Genomic DNA, 26,715 nt, shown 5'->3' on the forward strand with positions numbered 1-26,715 from the left:
ATTTTTATTTTTTGTATTTTTCTGAAGCTGGAAACGGGGAGACAGTCAGACTCCTGCATGCACCCCACCAGGATCCTCCCGGCACGCCCACCAGGGGTCGATGCTCTGCCCACCAGGGGTGATGCTCTGCCCATCCCGGGCGTCGCTCTGTTGTGACCAGAGCCACTCTAGCACCTGAGGCAGAGGCCATAGAGCCATCCCCAGTGCCCGGGCCATCTTTGCTCCAATGGAGCCTCGGCTGCGGGAGGGGAAGAGAGAGACAGAGAGGAAGGAGAGGGGGAAGGGTGGAGAAGCAGATGGGTGCTTCTCCTGTGTGCCCTGGCCAGGAATCGAACCCGGGACTTCTGCACGCCAGGCCGATGCTCTACCACTGAGCCAACTGGCCAGGGCCCATATGTGTTTAGATACTTTGAATTGGAACATTTATCGTTTTCTTTGGTTCTGTAAAGTTTTCTTCTTTTATTTTATTGGTATATCTTCTCTTCCATTCTCTCTGCTATTATTTACAGAAATCCATTAAATGAGTTCTAATCTTCTGAATCTAGCCTACATAATTAAGTTTCTTTTATACATTCCCTCCTTGTCCTTTCTTACTGTGTTCTGGGAACATAAATTGGCTTCAATTTCCAACTCACCTATATTTATCTTCAGTCTTGTCCATTATTTTCCTCAGTCCATGTGTTGAGTTTAAAAATACATACATATACATTTTGAGTTAATTTTTATTTATCATATTAGGGGTAGTGTACAACCTCACTGTTATTTATTTATTTATGCATAAGGATATCCAGTTTTCCAGCACCCTTTGTTAAAATGAGTATTCTTTCTCCATAGAATCATCTTGTCACATTTGTTAAAAATCAGTTGACCATTGCCTGACCTGTGGTGGCGCAGTGGATAAAGCCTTGACCTGGAAATGCTGAGGTCGCCGGTTCAAAACCCTGGGCCTGCCTGGTCAAGGCACATATGGGAGTTGATGCTTCCAGCTCCTCCCCCCTTCTCTCTCTCTGTCTCTCTCTCCTCTGTCTCTCTCCTCTCTAAAAATGAATAAATAAAATAAAAAAAAATAAAAAAAAAATCAGTTGACCATCAACACAAAGGTTTCTTTCTGGACTCTCAGTTCTATCTTATTGATCTGTATGTCTATTCTTATATCAGCACCACTGGCTTACTCACTGTCTTGATTATTGTAGCTTTGTATTAGGTTTTAAAATCAAGAAGGTTTCTAATTTTTTTTTCAAGGTGAATTGATTTTTCTGTGTCTATTGAATTTCCATGGGAGTCTTAGATTCAACTTGTCAAATTCTGTAAAAACTGCCGCTGGGATTTTGATAGGAATTGTATTGAATCTGTAGGTCAACATGGGGAGTATGGCAACGTTAACAATACCAGCCTTCCAAATCCACGAACCTGAGATGTCTTTCTGTTTGTTTCGATCATCTTTAAGTGCCTTCAACAATGTTTTGCTGTTTTCCATGTACAGATTTTGCACTTCTTTCGAGAATGAAATGAGGATCTGCTAGGTAATTTTGAGCAGAATAGTGAGGTGATATGATTTATGTTTTAAAAGGATTTATGTGATTTATGTTTACTGAACAGGTTTGGCTTGCAAAGCCAAAAGTTTAGTTTTATCCATTTTAAGTTTGAGATGCCTGACATCTCAAGTAGAAATATTGAGCAGGCAATTGGATCTAGAGTCTGGAGTCCAAGGGAGAGGTCTGAGCTAGAGATATAAATTTGGAAGTTGTCAGCACATAGATGGTATTTAAAGTAATAAGTTTGCATGAAAGCCCTTAAGGAATGAGCAAAGATGGGGAAGAGGTCCAAAGATTGAAACATGGGGCTCCAACATGAAGAGAAACCAACAAAGGAGACTGAGAAGGAGTCTCTGAAAGGTCGGGAGATGACGAGGACAATGGGGTGTCCTAGAAGCCAAGAGAAATGAAGTGTTGAAAAGAGCAGAGAACTGTGTGAAATGATCCAGAACTCATGTGTACAGGAGAGTCGGGAGAGAACTATGTGGGGATCTGTCCCTTTATTTCAGCTAAGAATGTTTTCTTCCTCCCCAAATCCTCTGTAAGTTCAGCCAGGTGGTGATGTAAGGTGATGGGCTGGGTTGGGCGCCATGGTTGACTTGTTTTCAGTATGTGTAATCCCCCTGTCCCTCGTCTGCCCTGATTACTGATGATCCTGGCGAGGAACATTTCCATGGGGATGTGTGCATTTGCTATGCCTGGCTGGTGGACAAGTAAATACAAATGCTGCTTTATCAATTTACAGTATAATTGCTCTGTGGCCAAAAGCAGAGTTGAAAGTCTGCCTCCAAGTGCCTGCAGGATAGAGGCCAAACTCCTCAGCGTGCCATATCAGCCCTCATCAGATGGCTTCATTCCTTGCCACCCTCCCACTTGTTCGCCTCTTTGACCTTTTCCCACGTCTCCTCCGCCCACCACAGACCCCCCTGTGCTCCACCGCCCTGGACTTGTTGCTTTTCTCTTGGCACACTGTGCTCTTCTACGCCTCTGCCCTTCACACACGCTGTTCCGTATGCTTGCAATGCCCTTCCCTGCTTTTGTGCTCAGGAAGGCACTGCTGGTCCTTGGAAGCCTTGCTCCTATGGAGTTTCCACTGCGAAGGCTTTCTGACCCCTAGGCTGGAGCTCTTATTCCTTTCTCTGCTTCCGCCTCTCCTATAGAATTCCCACATTGTATTGAAATTGTTTATATGTCTGACATTTCCACTGGATTTTATATCCTCAAAGTCAAGGATTTTACTTTTCTCAGTATATCCTTTACTCTGTCTGGTGCATAGGTATTTCATGATAATAATGGCCAACGTAGGAAAAAAAGACACACCTTATAATAAGCTTGTCTTTGTGCTGAGTGCATTGCACTCATTCTCTCAGCTTATCCTCATGACCACTCTCTGAGATATATAACAGTGGTTGTAAACTTGCTGAAAGTTATGGAACTTAGATTTCAAGTCCACTTGATTGCAGGGCTCAAGTACTTAAATTCTGTTTGATACCCTTAAATAAAGGAAAAAGAAAGGAAGAGTTATGATTCAAAGTTCTGTTTTGAAGTTTTCTGAAGTCCAAAACTTTCATATTTCGTCTCCTGTTTGTTTCTAAACTTAGGTGCTCTACACTATCCCGGTTTCAAAAATGATAGTGTGGCATCCTTTCCCTTTTCACGTGTGTTACAATAGTCCTGTTTGTTCATCCAGGAAACATTCAGTAGGGATTTGTGCACTGGGTGTGCCCAGACAGGCAAATAGAGCCCGGCCTGAGTCCAGGCAAAAGCTCCATGTAGTCAAGACTGGTGGGGCAAGAGAGGGGGGAAATCAGAGAAGAGGAAGGCCTCTCACATTGCACAACTCCTAGAAAAATCTGGCTCATCGGGATCTCTCCTGAATGGTGTACTCAGAGCGCATGGTTGAAAGAGATGAATGAGTAAATGTGATGGTCAGTTGTGTGTATCAATTTGGCGAGGCTAACATTTACAGTTATTGAATCAAACACTCGTCTGGGTGTTTCTGTGAAGGCATTTTGTGAATCTGATGAATATCTACAACCACTTGGCTCTCAGTAAGGGGAAACTATCCTTAAAAAACTGGGTGGGCCTAATCCAACCAGTTGAAAGGCCTTAGGAACAAATAGAGGTCTTCCTGAGGAAGGAGAAATTGCATCTGGACTGCGGCATCATCGCAACCTGCCCTGAGGATCGCAGAGCTGCCTGGGTAGCACCTGCAATTGTGTAAGCCAATTCCTTGCAATAAATCTCTCCCTCTCTTTCTCTTTCTCTTATCTCTTTATATATATCCTACTAGTTGTGTTTTTCTGGTGAAACTCTGAGACAGTGAGCAAGTAAAAAAGGTGTCTATAAGAGAAGCAAAAGAAAAAAAATAGCCGAATAAAGAGAAGACTGTAATACGATACAATACAATACAATACAATACAATACAATACAATACAATACAATACAATACAATAGCATTAGATTAACTGTCATCCTTTAAAACTCTGCCTAGTAGTTTCCTCATCCTCACTGCCTTCCTTGGCCTCCTAGCTTCAGCAGTGATTCTTACTCTGGCTCACCTGTTGTCAAAGCCATGATAACCGCTGATTTGTTTGTGATCCTCTGGTATATCTCAGGATGTAATTCATCTCTTTATCTCTAGCACTCAGCTCAATGCTTGACTCATAATAGGGGCCGAGTAAACATTTGTTGATAAGTCAAAGGGAATTCATAGCTTTAGGTGCTCAGAGATGCCCAGCCCAGGCCAGAACACAGACTAAGGAGGGTTTTGTGGAGAAAGTAGCCTCTGAGAACCATCAGAAGGGAAACTACAGCCAGTTGTTCTGGCTCTCTTTCCTCCCCTCCATTTATTGGTGCCTTCAGGAGCACACAATTTGCTGGGTACTCTTCTCTACAAGGTGGTCTCACCGATATACTTTTGGTGCCCCTAGGGAATGGCAGCTGGTGCCTCTTACTTGGTACTGCTCCCTTGAAAGACTCGTTAACCGCTTCACACACTGGCAACGCTCACAGGGCAACTTGGTATCTCAAGGGGCTTGTGAATATTTTCATCTTCACCGATGACTTTCCCTGCGTTCCTTTCCCCTTTCTCTTTGTTGGCATCAGAGTTTGGACCATTTCTGGAGGACAGCGATGTGCTGGGTGGGTGTCTTGTCTTTGCAAAGTGAGATGCAAGGGCCCTTCTTCACAGGAAAGAGAGAGCAGAGGTTCTTCTAGAGGGAGAGCACCCAGTCCAGCGATGCTCTGCTGGGGCCCAGGGAGGGAGTTCCTTCTGCACATTCTCCTCAGTCTGTAAGTGCAGCTCACTTCCCAGGCAGTATTGCATAGACAGAGAAAAATCCCTTCTTCCTTCCTTAGGGATCTGCATCTTTTGAACATAGTTTATTATATCTGTTGCTCATGTCTTCTTTGTTGTAAGCAAAGGAAGACAGGAAACTTATGCTTATTTATTGAATAAATAATTGTTGAAAAAACTAAAATGGCTAGTAGGAAATAACACAAAATGAGCCTGTGCATCTTGTAATGCCAAAAAGTAAGGAGATGCTGGAACCCCCCCCCCCTAAATAAATGCAATCCCGTATCGATGCAAGCATGTCAAGGGGGCACCGAGTCCACTGAAAGAGCTATGACTAGCCAAAGCTGGCGCGATTTGAGCAAAACATAGAGTATTATTGGATTATAACCCAAAGTATAAAATAAATACCCAGGAGTTCACAATGATAGACAAATGATTGGATAAAAAGAAATAATGGGAGAAGAGACAAATCTCCCACGTAAAAGTCCCAATAAGTTGTGTGGCTGCTCCCCTCCGAAAGCAGGAAGAGTGGTGCTTTGATCCTGAAGTATGGGGTGCAGACCGTGTCTTCCTTACAAATTGTAAACAGTGCAGAAAGGGATACAAAGTAATTCCATAGTAGAGAAAGCTTCAGCGGGGTGATCAAATTCAGCATCAACAAGAATTAGTTATGTTGATCCTCTGTCCCCTGGGCATGATGTGGTGAAAGTGGCCCTTCACCTCTGTGACCTTCCTCCTGAAACCCATAACCTCAGCCTAAACATGTGCAAAACATCAGACAAATCCCAATAGAAGGACATCCTACAAATTACCGGACCAGCACTCCTGAAAACTGCCATTAAAAACAAGAAGAGTCTGAATGAAACTCACAGCCAAGAAGAAGTTAAAGGGACATGACTACTTCACATAATGAATGTGGTATTCTGGCCTGATGGCTCCATTGGTTGGAGCATCTTCCTGAAGCACAAAGGTTGCCGGTGTGGTCTCTGGTCAGGGCACATACAGGAACAGGTTGATGTTCCTGTCTCTCTCTCTCTCCTACAATTCCTCTCTCACTAAAATCAATAATAATAATAATATAATAAAATAAAAAGTGGTATCCTGGATGGGATCCTATAGCAGGAAAAAGGACATCAGGTAAAAACTAAGGAAATCTTAAAAACCTATAAACTTTATTTAATCATAATGTATCAGTATTGGTTCATTAATTATAACCAATATACCATATGAATGTAAGAAGTTAGTGATAGAGTATACTGTATGGGGGAGGGTATATTGGAACTCTATTATTTGCTAAAATTTTCTGTAAATCTAAAACTGTTCTATTAAATCTATTAAAAATTGAGAAGAAAAAGGAGGAAAATGTCATAAGAACCTACTGTGGTCATGAAAGGTCATAAATATAGAATTGAGTGAGTGCACAGACACAGACATATACCTACACACACAGTTTAATACCTGACTACAATCCGCTAAAATGAAGGCGAAGATATTCCATAGTAGTTATGTGTCACCTGCACATGAACGTACACATCTCCGTAGGAAGTCACTGGCCGTCGGAGCTTGGTGGCTGAGTCTCACGGCCATGCTATCTTTTTTTTTTTTTTTTTTTTAATTTTTATTTATTTATTTATTTTTCTGAAGCTGGAAACGGGGAGAGACAGTCAGACAGACTCCCGCATGCGCCCGACCGGGGTCCACCCGGCACGCCCACCAGGGGCGACGCTCTGCCCACCAGGGGGCAATGCTCTGCCCCTCCGGGGCGTCGCTCTGCGGCGACCAGAGCCACTCTAGCGCCTGGGGCAGAGGCCAAGGAGCCATTCCCAGCGCCCGGGCCATCTTTGCTCCAATGGAGCCTTGGCTGCGGGAGGGGAAGAGAGAGACAGAGAGGAAGGAGGGGGAGAGAGGTGGAGAAGCAAATGGGCGCTTCTCCTATGTGCCCTGGCCGGGAATCGAACCCGGGTCCCCCGCACGCCAGGCCGACGCTCTACCGCTGAGCCTACCGGCCAGGGCCACGGCCATGCTATCTTAGAGAAAGGGAGAGGCAGAGGAGAGGAGATGCTCTGCCTACTTGGAATACTTTCCCGTCTTCTTGTAATCTGTCTGTTATATAAGGTTTTATTTATTATGGTTAAAATAGTGTGAAGAAAGAGTGAAGGGGAGAGCAGTAAGCTCACAGGCTGAACTTTTAGGATCTCCTAACCTTCACTCTTTAAATTCACTGCTGCCGTGGATAACAAAGAGAGCAGGTACTCAGTTGAAGGTGAAATCATTCCACATGAAGTGTCGTATGTTTTCTTGACACACGTTATGAAGTATGGTCTGGCAATGGTACTAAAGCCTTCAAGAAGGTTAAACTGAATTACTGAAAAAAAAAAAAAAAGGACAAAATGGTCCAAAAAAAAAACCAACCAGAACTGAGAAAGGGCTTCCTGGGTTTCAGGTTCAGGGTCAGCTGTGCCCAAATTGAAAATGAAGAGGAATTAAAAGGTCGTTGAAGAATATGCCAGGAAACAAGTAAGTAGTTTATACTGACACATATTTTGCGATCCAAAGTCAGGACGCAGGGGCGGCAAGCGTGAGGAAGTTTGTAGGGACAAAGGGATGAACAATCACCTGGAGCTGCTTTGGGAGATCCGGGTCAGAGTCGGGGAAGCGTGAGGAAGTGAGGAACAGCAAAGGCGGACATGTAGGTAAAGGGGAGATAAGCTGTTGATCCTACTGGCCCTGCTTATCTTTTGTGATTGATGTCCATACTTGCTAAACCAATCTTCATTTCTTTCCCCAAACTAAACAAACCCCTATTTTGTTGTGTGGAAATGTGCTTCACTCCAAAAGACATTTCCCAGCCTCCCTTTCAGCTGCGAGTAGTCACATGACACAGTTCTGGACAATGAGATTTAAGCAGAAGTTGCTGAGAAGAGCGACTGAGAAAAATGTTTGAAAGGAACAGGATTAGCTCCTGTTTGTCTTTCCCTTCTTTTCAACTAGAGCGTTGGCTCTACGTATGATATGAAAAAAATCTTGCCACGATGAGGCAGCATGAGAATGGAAGACACCTGCGAAGGAAGAATGATGGAGTGAAACATTAGAAAGAACCTACATTCTTGAGGGCATTGCAATGTTACCCTACATTCTTGGACTGCCAAACTGTGCACTTGTTTTTGATGAGGAGAACAATCCCCCTAAATTGTCTGAGTTATTATTTTTATGGTTTCTGTTACTTCCAGCTGACCCCAAGTTTAATAGCTAGACCTTTTAGTTAGAGCTTTTACTGAATACTACTAAAATTCTTTTAAGCAATGACCAAGAGCAAGAACTAAAAAAAAAAAAAAAAAAAAGCCAAAAAAAAACCAAAACAAAAAAAACAGACCTCACATAGGATCTCTGCTATACCCCAGTAAGAATATAAATCTTTGTATGGAGTCAGATGAGCCCTAGACTCACCAGGGTGATCACTTGGTAAGGTACAAGAATGTTTAATCACTATGTCATACATCTGAAACCAACTGGATGTCAACTGTAAGTGAAAAATATAAAACAATAAAAAAAAGAATACGAATCTTTGGCATATTAATTTTTACTGAGTAGACCTCCAATGAAGTTGGTGCTGACATTTTGGTTTTTTTCCTAACTGAAAATCATAGCCCTGTGGCTAAGCAGTAGCATAGTGAGATGGAACCAGAGGATTTAAGCTTGAGAACTATTCAGTTGCCGTCAGCCTGTGTAATCACTGGCTACTCTCTTAACCTTGCTGTGCCTCTGTTTACACATACATAAAATGGGCTTGAGAATAGCTGTCTTGTAGGAGTGTTGTGCAAATGGATGAGCTATGTTGTACATAAAAGTTAGCTTGGTTCCTGGCACATTGTAAATACTCAGTAGTAAATGGTGATTATTATTTCAAATCCATTTTCAGAAGCTTTGAAGATTGTCAAGAGCATACAAGTATAAATAATGATTCTCTTACGATAGCTGTGCCAGGTATTAAGCTGCCTTTCAGCTCCGAAGCCTCTTTCCTACACTCAGCTCCATACGGTTCCGGCTGCGACTCTGCAAATCCTGTTGGTCGTAGCAGCTGTTCCACTCCTCTTCCATCAGGGGGCAGTAAAGGGACTGTAGGCTGGAGGAGGAAAGGGCATGTTACTTCCGGTCTGCCTCCGGGTGGTGTCCGATCTGCTTCCTGTTCCTGTGAGCTGTACTCGGGCACCTGCACCCCTGGGGCTGTCCCTTCCCTAGTCAAAATTACTTGCAGGTTGTAGTTTCTCAGACACTCTCAAATAGTGCTCCTCTGCTTCAGAGTTACTGATACCAGCCACACAGCCATTTCGTTAGTATAGTTATTTTCCACGCTTCAACAACTTTATTTATTTGTTTTGAGAGAAATGGATTTTGAGGAAAAACATGGAGCAGAAAGGTATGGGATAGAAAAATACAAGTGTAGCTGTGTTGCTTGTTTTATAAACACGCCAGATTAGTGTAGAGAATGCCTTGTATGAAACAACACAATCAAGGGTCACAGGGTCCAGGTGTTCCCGTAGGAAAGGCTGAAGATTGCAGTCTCTGTGTTTGGAATTTAGACCGCAAGTCCTGTTTTTGGATAGATCACTGGGTGCGTCACACAGTTCACACTTTCGACCAGATTGGAACAGAAGAATGGCCACTTGGCCTGGGTACAGGCAGAGGAAATGTTTGGTTTCATGTGTCACCTCATGACCAAAGTTCCTCAGTTTGAGTCATGATGTCCTTCTCTATGTTCTGTTTTTCCAACGCCTGCATAGCACATTCCGTGGGATCCTGCCGGTCCCCTCTACCGTACCTGCGTCTCCTGCAGACGGCGCGAGCGAGGCTCAGCCTTGGGGGGAGCTGCCTCACACCTCTTTTATTTTTATTTATTTATTTATTTATCTTGAAGGAGTTCCTACTTCTTTCTTCTTTCTTTAAAAATTTCTATTTACTGATTTTAGAGATGGAAACATGGCTTTGTCATTCCACTTATCTATGCATTCACTGGTTGATTCTTGTACGTGCTGGGGTTCAGGATTGACCCCGCAGCCTCGGCATATCCAGATTATGCTCTAACCAACTCAGCTACTTGGCCAGGGCCACACCTCCTTTGCAGAAGTGCCTTCTTTTAGGGTCTCAGGCCCAGGGCTGTCCTTTCCCCTCATCAACACTAGCTGAGCCCCGCTCCCTCCTCAGAGTTCTGCTTCAGCTCTGGGAGGCTCCTCCTCAAAGCCTTTAAATCCTGATTCACTTTAGCCTCTTTGCTACCTCTGTGCTAGAGCCAGCCCATAGTGGCTTTTGAGGACTGACTGTTAAATTTTCAGAAATTTTGCTGGTCAATTGCTAAATTGTTGATAGCTAGGAATCTGTCATGGGGGAACATATACGTCATGGAAATTGGCAAAGGCTATAAATGAGGTTTCTTTGATCACACACCTGATTGAGGTACTTAGCAGCACACCACTACTTAGCATTCTCTTTTTACTCCTTCAGTTACTTAGTTAGTGACTTTATACCTAGTTAGGAACCCCGTGTCTTCATTTCTGTCTGTTCAGTTAACCAGCGTGGTTCCTGTATCCTGAATGAGACATATTAGAGCTGTGCCTCTGCCAACCCCAGCTCTACTCCAGAAAAACTGGTGTCTATAGCTCAGTTCTGTTTTGATCAATATCTTCTGTAAAGAGTGCCTGACACTTAGAATTTTATAAATGTTCAATTAATATTAGCTGTGTTACTAACATTAGTTAACATCGATAACATGAGTTGAGGCTGGTTCAGAATCTCTAGTCATCATGTGGAAAGCTACCTTGTCTGTTTTAGGATGTAGCTTGTAATTCTTTCCTTTGTATAGGAGGGAATGAGATATAGCCACTAGCCATATTTTTGCTGAGAAAGAAAGATGGAATGTTTCTTGGAAAGAAAAAAAAAAAAGGAAACCAAATTATTTTAAAACATGTTAGGGCACATTGGGTCATAGGACTCCTGTTATAAATCTTTAGTAAAAGAAATATTCATTCTGTCGTCTGGCACTGGTAAAGAATTGGTTTCACATGTCAGGTTTCTAAACAGCAAGGGACACTTGGTATCCCTGATTCCTTAAGATATAGACTCTGGCTCCTTGTAACTGTAAGCTTTTTGTTAAGACTTTGATCTTCATTTTAATGCCATAATTTTGCTGTTTAGATCTGGAGAAACCTGCCGTTGGCTCTCCAAATCTTTGATCTTGCTCAACATGTCTGTGAGGCTCCACAAGGTTATATTATGGAAAGAGATGCCAACATTCTAACATGAGTATCCAAATAACTTGTAAGAAAAAGCAAACTTTTCACACAACTGCTATATTTAAAGATGCCTCCCTTCCAATAACATTCATTAAGCGACCATCTGTTTGCCTTTGATTATCATCTGGACCACTAATAAGCGAGTTTAATCTGAGCAGTGTTATTTGCACGCTACTTCTAAATTTAGTGCTTTTCAAAGAAGTCAGCAAGGCTGGCCTCCAGGAAATATTGGCTTTGATGTAACATCTGGTTTTCAGGGAGTTTCTGTGGAGTGCCCATCTGGGGGCGGGGGATGGGGTAGACCCAAGGGCAAAGGGAAATCCAATGACTTGCCTAGAGTCATGTAAGTAGTTAACGGCTTAACCTGGATCACCTGTGGTTTCTGTCTGTGGCTAAAATTTTAGCTGGCATATTTCTTTCTATTTGTTGTATGAATATGTATTGTATATGCAGACATAGCCACTCCTCCCAAATATTTACAGATAGATAAATGTGTGGGTCTGTAAGACTAAGTATAGTTTTACTTATTTGCATATTTCTTTTTAGTGTTTCCGTATTTTGAGAAGGCAAGAAAGTTTCCTCTCCTTTATAGACATTTATTTAAAATAACTGTAAACTGTAATTGCCTGCAAAAACTTCTTTACAAATGAACTGATCTTGTTCCTTGCAAGGGAAATGGTGGGTTAAAATGCATGGACTACTCACTTGATTGAGGGTGATTGGAAGACATCATCAACAGTCAACCTTTTTCCCTTCTCAGTTGTTTTCTCCATTTCTCCCTCTTTTTTCCTTTCCTGGGCTGGATATCACAGAGCAGTCAACACCTAAAATGCATGATTGTAGCCTGACCTGTGGTGGCGCAGTAAAGAAAGCATCGACCTGGAATGCTGAGGTCACTGGTTCGAAATCCTGGGCTTGCCTGGTCAAGGCACATATGGGAGTTGATGCTTCCTTCTCCTCCCCTCTTCTCTCTCTCTCTCTCTCTCTCTCTCTCCTCTCCCAAATGAATAAATAAAATCTTAAAAAATAAAATTAAAAAAATAAAATGCATGATTGTAAAGAAAGTTTAAAGTTATGACACTTTTATTATAAAAGTAATCTTTTGTTACTTTTCTGGGTCAACACATCAGATAATGTTTGTGATTTTTAATATCCTTGCACTAATTATAACAATAAATTCAATCAAATTAGTGCTTTTAGCTTTAAAGTTAAAGATATTTGCACAACAATGGTTTAATTTAATTTTCTCAGGTTTTTATTACAAAATAATTTGCATATTATGTATGCTTAGAATTGTTTTCCTGTTACCTAAAGGACCACTCTAATTTATATCCAGCCAGGTATATCTTAGTATTATCTTATAAATTTAAGAAAATTAAAATTCTAACCTGACAAATCGGGGCTTAAGTCTCGGCTTTCCCGGCTGTATGTGTGACCTTGGACAAATCATTCCATCTTTCTAACCTTCACTGTCCTCATGTGTGAAATCCCTAACTCATAACGTTGAGAGAATGAAGTGCGATTATATGTAAAGCTGTTAGCACAGTGCTCAGATACACAGTAAAAGGTTGGGAAACATATCTCAATTTTTTTCTTGTTCTTCTTTTCTTTCTTTCTTTTATAAAGCACAGTAGTGTCTTGTTCTGGGTCTTACTTGACTCCTAGAGATTTTATGGAAACTGTAGTCACATAGTGGGGCGAGAGGAATCATGGAAATCTTAGAAACCTGAGAAACCTCAATTAGAAAATGAAATGAAATGGTGTGCTAGGGACTTTCGTGTTTGGCTGGACAAGATCTGTTCCCTTTGCTTTGGGTGGTGCCACCTGGATTTCCTTTAGGGAAGTTCCCTTTGCTCTTTTCTGTGCGGACTTGGGAATACTGTCAGAAAAGTGACATGCCCTCCCTTAGCCAAGGGCTGGGCATGAGACCCAAACCATCTCTCATGTCAGTTTGATTGTGCCACCACTCCTGGAACTCTGAGTCCTGGTGAAATAACACAAGGGCAGGAAAATGGCTGAAGTCACTTGGGGCCCTGAAGTGACTCCCCATCAAAGAGGTCACATAGCACAGAGTGTATAAGAGCCAGAGATTCGGGTGCTAGAGAGCATGGCTTCAAAACTCTTCCTAGCTAAGTGACCATATTTGGGCAAGTATTCCAACTTCTCTACGCCTCAGTTTCCTTATCTCTAAAATGGAGCCATTAATGGTACCTAACTCAGAAGGTTGTTGTAAGAAGTAAATAAGTTGGAATATCTAAAGAGCTAGGATGTGCCTGGTACATATTAAATGCAGTATGCTTTATAACGGCAGCTGCCAGTACTTGTAGAACTACACCTCTGTCCTTGTCATTGGTACACCCATACCTGCCTAGCTCGGGCTGTTTCCTGATCCTCAGTCTCCAGCCCTTAGCCTTCCCACTGATTCTGAAAGCTACCCAATATCCCATTTGTCCACTTCTTTACTGCCAAGGTAGCCAGAGTTGGTTTCTTTTGCTTGTAACTCTGTGATCTTAAGCAGTAAGAATGGGTCTGATAAACCATGACATCCTATCCACTCTTTTTATATAAGATTAGAAAGCTGGGTGAAATCCCTTGGCTGATGCCACATAGCGGTATTTAGATTAGTGTCTGTTTATCCTGACCTCTACTCATAGACTTTCTTTACTGAACCAAGATTATGTTTATTTTGTCATTACATTTTTCTTTCTTTAAAATAAATTTCATGCCCTGGCTGATCGGCTCAGTGGTAGAACGTGGACCTGGTATGTGGAAGTTCTGGGTTCAATTTCTGATCAGGGCACACAGGAGAAGCACCCATCTGCTTCTCCCCTCCTCCCACTCCTCCTTCTCTCTCTCTCTCTCTTCCTCTCCTGCAGCCATGGCTCAATAGAGCAGGTTGACCCCAGGTGCTGAAGATGGCTCCATGGCCTTATCTCAGGCACTAGAATGGCTCGGTTGCCAATCAATGAAGCAGTAGCCCCATTAGACAGAGTATCAGCCTCAGACAAAGATTGCTGGGTGGATCTCAATCCGGGTGTGTGCGGGAGTCTGTATCTCTACCTCCCTGCCTCACACTTGACTTAATAAATAAATAAATAAATAAATAAACAAACTCCACTCAAGCTTTGTTATTAAACCTCACCTAATTTTTGCACATTATTTCACATTCAGTCTCTACTTCTGTTGTTTAATTATGCCTCCCCACCCCCTTTAATAGATTAAGACAGTTATAACTTGGGTCTCACTGCTGTTAGGGACACAGTTAAGACAGATGCTTTGTCCTTTCCTCATACTTCTTTCCAGAAGTCATACTCCTGTCTTTTTACTTTGAAAAACTTGATCTGGCCTGACCTGTGGTGGCGCAGCGGATAAAGCGTCGACCTGAAATGCTGAGATCACCAGTTTGAAACACTGGGCTTGCCTGGTCAAGGCACATATGGGAGTTGATACTTCCTGGTCCTCCTCCACTTCTCTCTCTCTCTCTCTCTCTCTCTCTCTCTCTCTCTCCTCTCAAATGAGTAAATAGAATCTTTAGAAAAAGCTTTAAAAAAACTTTATCAATTGATTCATTAGTTAATTTATTCACTGATATATTCATTCAATCAGTAAATACTGAGCATCTATAATGTTGTAGAAACTATTCTCGATGCTGAGGATATGGCAATAAACAAGGCAATGTCCTTTTCAGTAAGGAGCTTACCTTCCCAGTGGATTTATAGACAGTCGAAGAAAATGATAGTAGTGTACTACACAATGATACAAACAATCGTGGTAAAGGGGTGGAGAGAAAGGGTTCCTGTGTCCTACAGGACACCGACGAAGCAACACTTGAGCGGACACTTCAATGAAGGGAGGATGGGAACCCTGTGGGTATCTGTGGGAGGAACGCTCGCTGAGATGTACACATGCTTGGAATGTCTGAGGAATACAGAGAGGCCAGGCTTGTCTTGGGGGCAGGTATTAGCCCATTAGATGAAGAGTTGGCTACTTTTTCTTAAAGTGGAAATAGGTTTCTATCTAACAATAAAAATATACCTCTTTCATAAACACCTGGAACAACACATATTTGCAGAAGATAATTATTATTACCTTTCTAAGCCCCAGCCAGATTTTCTCCAATCCCTAAAGAAATTGCCACTGAACAATTCACCCTAACTCTTCCAGGCCACACTGTTACATGGGCAAACACGTGGAATAACGGTTAACAGGAAAGGTTCAAGAGCTCAAACATCTGGAGTCAAATTGCAGCTCTATTTCTGTAACTTGCAGGTGTCGCAGCAGAGCAGGAGCACATATGGCTAATTGTGTGTTTTGTTTTGTGTTTTCTTTTTCCAAGTGAGAGGAATGGTGATAAAGAGACAGATTCCTGCATGTGTCCCAACTGGGATCCACCTGGCAGCCCCTGTCTGGGGCCGATGCTCTGCCCATCTGGGGCCATGCTTGCACCTGAGCTATTTTTAGTGCCTGAGAGGAAGGCTCCAGGGAGCCATTATCAGTGCCCAGGGCCAATGTGCTTGAATCAATTGAGCCATGGCTGTGAGAAAGAAAGAAAGAGAGAGAGAGAGAGAGAGAGAGAGAGAGAGAGAGAGAGAAAGAGAGGGATAGAAAGGGGAAGGGAGGGGTGGAGAAGCAGATGGTTGCTTCTCCTATGTGCCCTGACCAGGAATTGAACCCAGAACTTCCACATGTCAGGCCGACAGTCTACCACTGAGCCAACCAGCCAGGGCCTTGTGTCTTCATTCTTAAAACCTCTTTTCAAAAGTGACTAATGTGAATTCTGTTCACATTTTATTGCTAAAGGCAGTTATATGGTCAAGCCTGACATCCACAGGGTAGGGAATTTAATCTTCTCACGGTCATAAGACCAAGCCTGATTTTAGTCCCTTTCAGGAAATAATAGCAAATATTTTGAACAATAATACTGAATACTTGAGAGTAACATAGGTTTAGGGTGATGCATGGACCTCACCTTTAGCATCTAATGACATCTGATCTTAAAGCTCTGATTCCAGTATCAAGCTTGTCTTAAAAAATGAAAAGTTCTCATTAATGCCCATAAGAAGAATGATAGTCCTGGCTGCTAATTAGAAGAGAATGGTGTTAATGGTAATTTCTTTTGGGGACTTGCGTTTCTGTGGTTTAGTGCCTGGACTTTAGAACTGCCGGCTTCTGCCTGGGTTTCCGCCCTGGCCACCCCCAGGACCATGAGCAGCCTGCCACTGGTCTCATCCCTTGGGGCTCCCCACTTTCCTGAAAAACAAGGAAGGCCAGTTGTCATCCCATTGACTCATCGTCATGTTGCGAGGATTAATGAGATGATGTTTGTAAAATGTCTTCAGCTCTGATACACCGAAGACATAATTACTGGTATTTTCCCATCTTCATTTCGACTTGAAAGGCCCTTTCTATTGGAGTCGCCTTTGAGATTCTGACATGAGCCAGCGACTGTGGTGAATTCCATTTGCTTCACCTCTCTTCTGTTTGACATTTTTTCCCTATTTGTACCGCGTCACAGTGACGTACTTTACAGAAGGAGTGCCAACCTTACTCTGTCATGTCTTCATCTGCGGAGATTTGTGGCTTGTCTCATTGTTATTTTGTATATTTTATTCTATCATTTACAAGAATGTGCTCTCGGACCTGCCTTATTAGCTTAGTAACACAGAGGCACAAAGGGTAAACTATAGTCACCTGTTTATTCTGTATAGAGCCTGCTAACTTCGTAGGGTGGTTCAATGATTAACCAACATCATTCACAAACAAAGGCTTCCAGTGAGCAATAGATTGGAAAGTCTCATGATTAAAGTGGAGTTCAAACAAATGTTTATTATTAACATAGTCAGTGTGTTAACATATAGATAATCTCCACCCCCAGCTTTGACCAGATAGCATAAAGAGAGGCATATTCTATGTAGAAGTAGTCCTTTCAGGATGTCATTACAATCAGCACTTATTGTGCCCACTGTGATTTTGCCTCTGAGGTACAAAAATAAACTACTGCTTCTCCAGCCAGGCAAATTTGGTGTCTCTCAAGAACGCGCCAAGAGATGGCTTCCATTTTCACCTGTTCGTTCATTGCCACTGTAAGGCAGACCTTTCTACAGACTCACGGTTGTCCTTGAAGACTTGTCTCTGCAAAGCTGACTCTCATTAGACCCACCCGATTCCAAGCATGACTTATTTGACTTGCCTTTAGCACCAATAGAAGAAGGATGGTGTGGTAGATAATATCACTAAAGAGTGAGTAAAACCCTATAGATAGTGAGGTTACATGTAATATGTGAATCAAAAAATCAGGGGTTCACGTTCTGACTCATTCCTGTATCCAATCAGCAAACATTTACAAAGTGCTTATGAGGAGTCAGGCATTATGTTTGGTGCTGGGTGGATCTTCCCCATTGATCAGGATTCTCCTTTGGCCAAACCACTTGAGCTCTCAAGCCTCAGTTTCTTACTTGTAAAATGGGAATAATACCCTGTATCTTGTTATGGGGGGGAGGGGTTCAAGTTACAGTTCCTCCTTATTCCTGTGCCTTTAACCCAGTCATTCACTTAAGCAGTGCTAATAGCAATGAGTTCTCAAAATTAAACCTTTGAAATCTTTTGCTTCTTACCCACTTTGATTTTGACTCAAAATATTTTTGCTCACTCACTGAGTTCCTGATCTTTTTGTATCTTTTGTTGTTGGTTTTGAGCAAAATTCTTGGCCTAGATGCAAAGCTTGACTTCAGTGAGTTGACACTTGGCTCTTTCTCTCCATCACTTCTGATAACCCTGGTGTACTGCGGAGCTGGCCACACCTTGTCCAGTCCTGACACCAGATCTTGCAGGTGACCTGCTGGACTGGTGATGTGATTAGGTGTGCTCTGGTCTGCATTAAGGGGAACTTTCACAGACTTGGTCTCAGCCTTATTGACAGGGGACCAGCAAGTGTCAGTGAAATCATCAAAGTTCTGTTTGGGCAGGGTTCAGACAGGCTCCCGGGTCTAGAGAAAGAACTGGAGTCCTGCTAAGGACCTGTGGCAGAGCTAGTCATTCAGTTACTCGCAAGAATGTTAAGGGAATGCCACAGCTTGCTGGGGTTTATGAGACTATAGGGCTTGTTCAAGCCCTATAAACTCTTAGGACTCATCTCCTGTTGCTGGGTTGGTTCTTGGGGCTTAGGGGAGATGGATCAGGAACTAATTGGCTATGAGGCCACAGGTTGGAATGTTAGGCTTCATGGCAGAGAAAGACCAGGAAAGGCAGACATCAATGTGGGCATCCTCATTAGCAGCACCTTGTGGCATGGAGCAGGTACTCAACAGCTGTTTGTTGAATAATATCCATTGCTTTTATTGGTTAGTTTTTAAAAAAATTTTAAAGATTTTATTTATTCTTTTTAGAGAGAAGAGAGAGAGAGAGAGAGAGAGGGAGTGAAAGAGAGAAGCAGGAACCATCAACTTCCATATGTGCCTTGACCGGGCAAGCCCAGGGTTTTGAACTGGTGACCTTAGCGTCCCAGGTCGCTGCTTTATCTACTGCACAACCATAGGCCAAGCCTACTGGTTAGTTTTTAAAACTGATTTATTAGTTAGTTATTTCCATGTTTATGAGAAAAGATTCTTGTGTCTATTATACATTTTTATCTAGTTGTACAATTAAAGAGCAAGTTTATATAAAGCCTTAAGTTTTGGCTCATTCCTATATCCAGTTACCAAACATTTTCAGAGTGCATGTTAGAGGTGGCGCTGCCTACCACACCACCCAGGGCTGTCTGCTAGTGTCCATGAGTCCTGGGTTCGTAGCAGTTCATTCAGTACATGGTGACCGAGTAGAGGAATGGGAGAAACGAGGGGCTGTTTTTTTTAAAATTTTTATTAATTTTAATGGGGTGACATCAATAAACCAGGGTACATATGTTCAGAGAAAAAGTGTCCAGGTTATCTTGTCATTCAATTATGTTGCATACCCATCGCCAAAATTCAGATTGTCCTCTGTCACCTTCTATCTAGTTTTCTTTGTGCCCCTCCCACTCCCACCCCCCTGTCCAGAGGGACTGCTTTTATCAGTGATCTCTGTCTGGCAGTGGTCCCCAACCCCCGGGCCATGGACCGGTACCAGTCCATGGGCCATTTGGTACCGGTCCGCAGAGAAAGAATAAATAACTTATATTATTTCTGTTTTATTTATATATATTTAAGTCTGAACGATGTTTTATTTTTTAAAAAAATGACCAGATTCCCTCTGTTACATCCATCTAAGGCTCACTCTTGACCCTTGTCTCGGTCACGTGATACATTTATTTACCCCACCCTAAAGGCCGGTCAGTGAAAATATTTTCTGACATTAAACTGGTCTGTGGCCTAAAAAAGGTTGGGGACCACTGCTGTATGGTGTGCACAGATGATAAACTGGCCATGGGTTAGGCCTTCCTGGAAGGGAGTAATTTAACATATGTTAATTTCCACCTCACAAGCATTTTTTCAGAGTTAGAAGTTAGATGCACAATTGTAACTGTTTCCTTAGGCTGACTAACTGCTTTTGTTTCTTTTGTTTGGAAGACTTTTTAAACTATGTTCATGACAATGAGTATCATTAATCATTACTCAGATTTGATTAAGCAAGTATTCTAAATTGCTCAATGCATTATTCTATTTATGTTTCCAAAATCCTCTGTGGTGGATTCGGGGCCAGTTACTTTCTAGTCTGTTTACTCATGCAGTATGGGTGACATCGGGTACCTTTCCGGATCCGTATGAGGACGAAAGCCACGATGCGATCCTCAGACAGCTGTGCACCGAGTGTCTCCGAGGTGGGAGGCACTGAGCCCGCTCCTAACGGTGCGGCCACGAAACCAGCCTGACCAATCCTGCTCCTCAGAGGTTGCAGTCTAGGGAGGGAAACCTATGAAATCATATGCATTGCGATCTAATTACAGTTGTGATCAGTGCTGCAAAGTAAAGATGGGGGGCGCTATGAGGAGTATTTCTGGGAAACTGACGAAGGACATGCAAACAGGGAAGAAAGTCTCCCTTGGGAAGGAGACATACAAGCTGAGACCTGAGGGTGAGTCAGCGTGAGAAGCGGAGAGACTTGAGGAAGAACGCGCAGAAAGAAGAAGTACCCTCTGGGGAGAGGAAACTGACTTAAGGCTGCGGTGGGATTTTTGTGAGCAAGGGAGAAAGGGGTGCAGGTGAGCTGGCAGATCATTAGGGATATGAAGGCGCAAGGCTTTGTAGGCTGCGGTAAAGAATTATGTATTTCGGCCCTGGCCGATTGGCTCAACGGTAGAGCTTCGGCCTGGCGTGCAGAAGTCTCAGGTTCGATTCCCGGCCAGGGCACACAGGAGAAGCGCCCATCTGCTTCTCCACCCCTCCCCCTCTCCTTCCTCTCTGTCTCTCTCTTCCCCTCCCGCAGCCAAGGCTCCATTGGAGCAAAGATGGCCCAGGCGCTGGGGATGGTTCCTTGGCCTCTGCCCCGAGCTCTAGAGTGGCTCTGGTCGCGGCAGAGCATCGCCCCCTGGTGGGCAGAGCGTCGCCCCTGGTGGGCGTGCCGGGTGGATCCCGGTCGGGCGCATGCGGGAGTCTGTCTGACTGTCTCTCCCCGTTTCTAGCTTCAGAAAAATACAAAAATAAAAAATATAAAAAAAAAGAATTATGTATTTCACTTAGTACAATGCTCTTCAAGTTTCCTCCATGTTATGGTAAGGCTCAATGACATCCTTTATGTTACACACAACATGGCAAGGCTAAATAGCATCCCTTTCTGTTACACACAACATCCTCTTTATCACCCATTGATGGACAGTTCAATTATATCTCAATAAAATTGGGAACAAATTATTTTGAACCTACTTTACTGATTGTGGAAGCCATTGAAGCATTTTATGTAGATGTTTATTTACTTTTCATCTGACCGAAAGCTCTGGGAGAGAAGCGTAGAAGATGCACAGAGTGGATAGATGCAGGGAGACCAGCAGGAGCCTACGGCGATTGTCCAGATAAGGAATGCTGGTGCTCTCGGTCTAGGGGCGTGTCCATGAGGTGGCTGGAGGGATGCACTGGGTATGGGAGGTTAGGGAGAGAGGAGGTAAGGACAGCACCCAGGTTTTCCGGTATGGGATACTGAGCGAAAGGTGTGAGGGGTGTCTTTATTAAGAGATGAGACACTGGAGGGGAGGAAGCTTTAGGGTAGACAGAAAGAATGCTAAGTTCATTTTTGGGTGCGTTAAGTTGGAGGGGCCTGTGAGCCACCCAGAGGAAGACACCAGATACACAAGTGACTGCATAAAGGCTTAGAGCTCATACTAGAGGTGTGGGTGGAGAGGGGATTTTGACATAAAAGGGACAGTAATGAAAGCAACGGAATGGATGAGGTAGTTGAGAGATAAGGTTCCGGGTAAGAAGAAGAGAGGACCGAGGACCGTGCTGTAAGGAATGTCACTACTTAAAAGTTCCCTGAAGTGGGAGGGAGAGGCCAAGACAGCTAGGACAGAATGGAAAAAAAAAAAAAAAAAAAAAGACAACAGGGAAATTAACAGGACCAAGCGAAGGGAGTTTTTAAGAAAAAAAGCCTTGCCTGACCTGTGGTGGCGCAGTGGATAAAGCGTCGACCTGGAAATGCTGAGGTCGCCGGTTCGAAACCCTGGGCTTGCCTGGTCAAGGCACATATGGGAGTTGATGCTTCCAGCTCCTCCCCCCCTTCTATCTCTCTGTCTCTCCTCTCTCTGTCTCTCTCTGTCTCTCCCTCTCCTCTCTAAAAAATGAATAAATAAAAAAAATAGAAAAAAAAGATTTAAAAAAAAAAGAAAAAAAGCCTGAATGGGCCAAAAGAATATGTTTAGAACAATGGAAATGTTCTCAAACTGGGCTGTGGTGATGATGATTGCACGATTCTGTAAATTTACTAAAAAGAATTAAATTTTACACTTATAGCAGATTGATATTATGGCAAGTAAATTATGCCTCAATAAGCTGTGCAGAAATGAAAAAAAAAGGCATGGAAACCATGCTGACATTTGAAGAGCAATTAAGACAGATGAAGACTGAGAAGTACCTTTTTTTCCCTATGAAAATGGGACCTTCATTAGGAAGATGGAAGGGTGATTGGAAGGAGCTGAGAACTGAAGACAGAAAGTGCTTTCGTAGACACTCCATTGCTTTGAAAACTGTAACTCACATTATATTGTATTGCAATCTTCTTTTTCTAAAGCATAACAAGCCCCTTATTTAGAAGACCGATTTCCAAAGTGGGATGCAAGGAGGAATATTAGAATAGGCAGATATTAATTTCATTTACTAAGAAGAAAAATTAACCTTCCCAATCTGTAACCTATGGATCGACAGTGGCTCTCTCCCTCGGTCCCGTGACCTTTTGCACGCACAGTATACGCAGTGTTGGTGGAAACGTGGGAGAGTGGACACAAGGTAGACAGTGGACAGTGGTGCTTACCTGCTAGCTGTTCACTGTCAGGGGAATGCAATGCATTTTATTCATGTTTGGGGAGGAAGTTTTGCCATTAACATTATCAGGTTTTAATGAAACAAACTTATAAAAAATGGACATCTCTTTAAAATGTTCCTGTAATTAAGCCACATTATCAAAGAGAGTTTTAATAATTTAACCACAAAGAACAGGAAACGCCCCCTCACCTTCTGGTACAAGTTCTCCATCCGTCACATGTTTCTAACATGGAAACAATGATTGAAACTGTCCAGAAGTTGGCCAAAACACTTGAAACAATTCACAATGCATTGAAATATGAATGCCATCCACTCTTGTTACTAAACTTAGTCCCATTTGTTTTCCCTAGTGTGCCTTTGCAAGCTCTATTTTCCAGAGATTAAACAGCTGTAAATCCATTAAAACCAAATACTGAAATAAACTGAACTGAGAAGCAATCTTTGAATTGCTATGTCACAAAGTATTAAGCCAAAGCTTAGACAAACTAAGCAGAATCAATGAATTACTTACATCAGAATTAATACACATTATTTTCTTGAGGGCAAAATCATATAATAAAAGATTTGTTCATGCCGCCCCTGCAGTACTATTGTTTCTCACCGTGGCTAGTCCAGGGAAGAAACTCTGAAGATGGTAAAGTCTATTCTTGCATTTCCCTCCCTAGTTCCCATTAATACCCCTTTCTTCTAATCTAACCTCCTTTGCTTAGGCTCCTCCCAATCCATCCTACGTGAGACTACTCCTGAGGTCAGTACTGCTTATACCACTGAGCAACAATGGTATATGAAGGCGATACCCCTAAAGTATGTCTTCTCTTGTCCTGCCTGGGAGGGTGTACATTGACAGTACATATGGAAATACTTAAAACTGCATAGCCACTGACCCCCAAATTCCACTTCTAGGAATTTATTATAAGGTCATTTTCAGAGCATCTCACAAGATTTAGCCTTAAAAATGTCACATTGGTAATAATAAAAATTGGAAACACTTAAATGCTTAATAGATAGGATTAAATTATGGTACTTCCACTCAATGGATATTTCTTAGCCATCAGAAATGATATTGCAGAAGAACATGTAGGGACCAAGCCACTTGGAATATATAACATTCAGTGAAAAGGTGGGGTGCAAAAATATGTATTTGACTTCATTATTAGAAAAAAAGACTATGAATAGAGAAACAGACTAAAAAGACTAGAAGAATATGCATGAAAACATTAAGGATCATTTTTGGCCCTGGCTAGTTGGCTCAGTGGTAGACTGTCAGCTGGTGTGTGGATGTCCTGGATTCGATTCCCAGTCAGGGCTCACAATAAGGTCTATGGAAAAATAGGTGAAGAAGAAAAAGTATGATTGGTGTGTGTGTGTGCGCGTATACTTGTGTACTACCTTAGACAGGAAGATAAAGGAAGGCAACTCTGGTATGGTGACATTTGAGCAGAGACCTCAAAGAAAAGATGGACTCATGTGGTTATCTAGTTTTCTAGGCTGTTGAAACAGTGAAAAGGGCCCAAGGTAGAAATATGCATGTTGGATTTGAGGAGCAGAAGCGAATTACCATATGATCCAGCTATTCTAATTTTAGATCTGTGCCCAAAGGAATCAAAAGCAGCACTCAAACAGATACTTGCATATTCAAGTTAATAGCAGCATTATTCACAATAACTAAAAGGTTGATACAACCCAAATGTCCGTCAGCAGGTGAACAGGTAAACAAAATGTGGTGTAGACATACAATGGAATATTATTCTACCTTGGAAAGGAAGAGAAAATTTTGATACGTGCTACAAAATTTTGATACGTGGCTGAACCTTTAAAGGATATTAAATTAAATAAACCAGGCATAAAGGACAAATATTGTGTGATTTCGTTTATATGAAGTGCCTAGGAGAACCCAATTCATAGAAAAAGTGGACCAGAGTTTACCAGGGGCTGGTGGGGGGCTGTGGGGGTGGGACTTGCTGTTTAATGGGTACAGAATTTCTGTTTGGGATGATAAAGCGGTTGTGGGAATGGATAGTGATGATGGTTGCACAACGTTGTGAATGAACTTGACTCCACTGAATTGCATGCTTAAAAATAGCTAACACGGCAAATTTTACACCCACTTCACCACAATTAAAAAAAAAAAAAATGTAGTGGCTTGAACTGAGAGGCAGAGGAGGTGGTGGGAAGTGGTGGATTTTGGATATATGTTAATGTTAACCAGTGGGGATTTCCTCTCCTCTCCTCTCCTCTCCTCTCCTCTCCTCTCCTCTCCTCTCCTCTCCTCTCCTCTCCTCTCCTCTCCTCTCCTCTCCTCTCCTCTCCTCTCCTCTCCTCTCCTCCCCTCCCCTCCCCTCCCCTCCCCTCCCCTCCCCTCCCCTTCCCTCCTCTCCTTTTATTTTTTTTAATGTGCCAGAACAAGGAAGGGAATCAGTGATAAGAACAAGTGTTGGGGCCTGAGAGCAACAGGAAGCATGGGGTGTCCACTTCCTGAGATGGAGGGAATCTGGGAGAAGGGCTCAGAGGTGCCACGTTTAGACACTTCTAAAACATCACATGGAGAGAGTGAGTTAGCCATGTGCCCATCAATGGTCCATCCCGCCAGTCCTACCCTTTAGAAATCCATGAGGACCTTGCCACAAAAAAGTACAGTCTAGGGCCTATTATTTAACATAGATCAGTTACTTAAATTATCTGTCAGATTTTATTTTAACATATCCTGTGAAACAAACAAACATAGGTGGACAGATAAATAAATGTGGGAACCAAATAAAGCAAACCAGCCATCTAGGAACGTTAGAGGCAGAGCTGTGGTGTCTGGTGATTATCCTTAATGCAGAATTTGTGATTGTGTAATCCAGGGCTAATTACATTTTTGAAATCAGTACATTTTGTTCATTATCCTTTGTCACAAGGTGACCCTAATTCATTTGGTGCTTCAGATAAAGTTTAATGGAAGAATCTCAGAGTCACCCTGATCTTCCTTACCTGACAAATTAAGGTAATATAATACTCAAATCTAACCCGAGATTCAAAGTTGTTAAATACTTTAATTTTCATCTGTGTTTTGTGTTAGAAAATAATTTTACTATTAAAGGACAGCTGTAGACTGCTAATGACTTGAATACAGTTTGACTGTTTTCATGAAGTGCTCTGTGGGATGTCAGAATATTTAATTCAGGATGTTAAAAACATCCCAAAATGTCACAATAATTATATCACAGCAGGCAATTAAAACACTGGAAAATGCCAACTGACTAAGAGTGTTCCTTGTTATTTAGGAAACTATTAAGAACCTGACATATAAAGTAAAAAATGCTGGTTATAACTTTCTATTTAAGTAGACAATTTCATCATCATATATGAAATTGATGCTTAATACAGTCAGGGACATACTTAAAATGCAGCCCAAGGAAGAACTAAGAAGAGATCACCACTTGATCTTAAAAACTGTATAATATCTATATTCACACATTATAGAAAAAAACATTGTTTGGTTTTATATATCATACCATATGTGCTGCAATACCATCCATACAATGGTTGTGTTAATTATGCCATATGTTGGCAGCCTTCATTGATCTGATTTTGCCATCCTAAATTATGGGCAATGGAATTATGTCCTTGTTTTTCAAATCATACTTTTGTAAATCCTAATGGATTAACAATGTAATGCTGAAAACCAAGGGCAGTGTTTGCTTAATCCCTGAGGATTAAAGTGTCGTTCTCAGTGGGGATGTGAAGAATTGACGAGATGAGCCGGAAGGGGCTACATTCAGGTCAGGTGAGGTACAGATAAAAGAGTGTGCTGAAGCCCCAAGAGTTCAAATGCAATTATAGACATGTGGTTATCTCGGATGTAGGTGAACAGCTTGCCCGTGCAACTGTAACATTTGGAAGAACTGTGTTAGTGAACCAAGAACTCATGGTTAACCTGCAGCTGCATTTTGGGGAGATGTGACTGCATTTAAAATGGGTCACCTGAAAGGTTAAATGTCATCTTTAATCAACACACTTAAAAAGGACTTGTTAAGATATCTAGGCAGCACCATAGCATTCATAGAGGGCCTAAATGATCACAACCAGCATTATTTTTGATTTTGGGAAATAATATGAAAAATAATTGCCCTGCCTTCAAGAAGTGTATATGACTCTATGAGGCGATG

The sequence above is a fragment of the Saccopteryx leptura genome, chromosome 5 (genome assembly GCF_036850995.1).
Source record: "Saccopteryx leptura isolate mSacLep1 chromosome 5, mSacLep1_pri_phased_curated, whole genome shotgun sequence".
NCBI classification, from domain to species: Eukaryota; Metazoa; Chordata; class Mammalia; order Chiroptera; family Emballonuridae; genus Saccopteryx; species Saccopteryx leptura.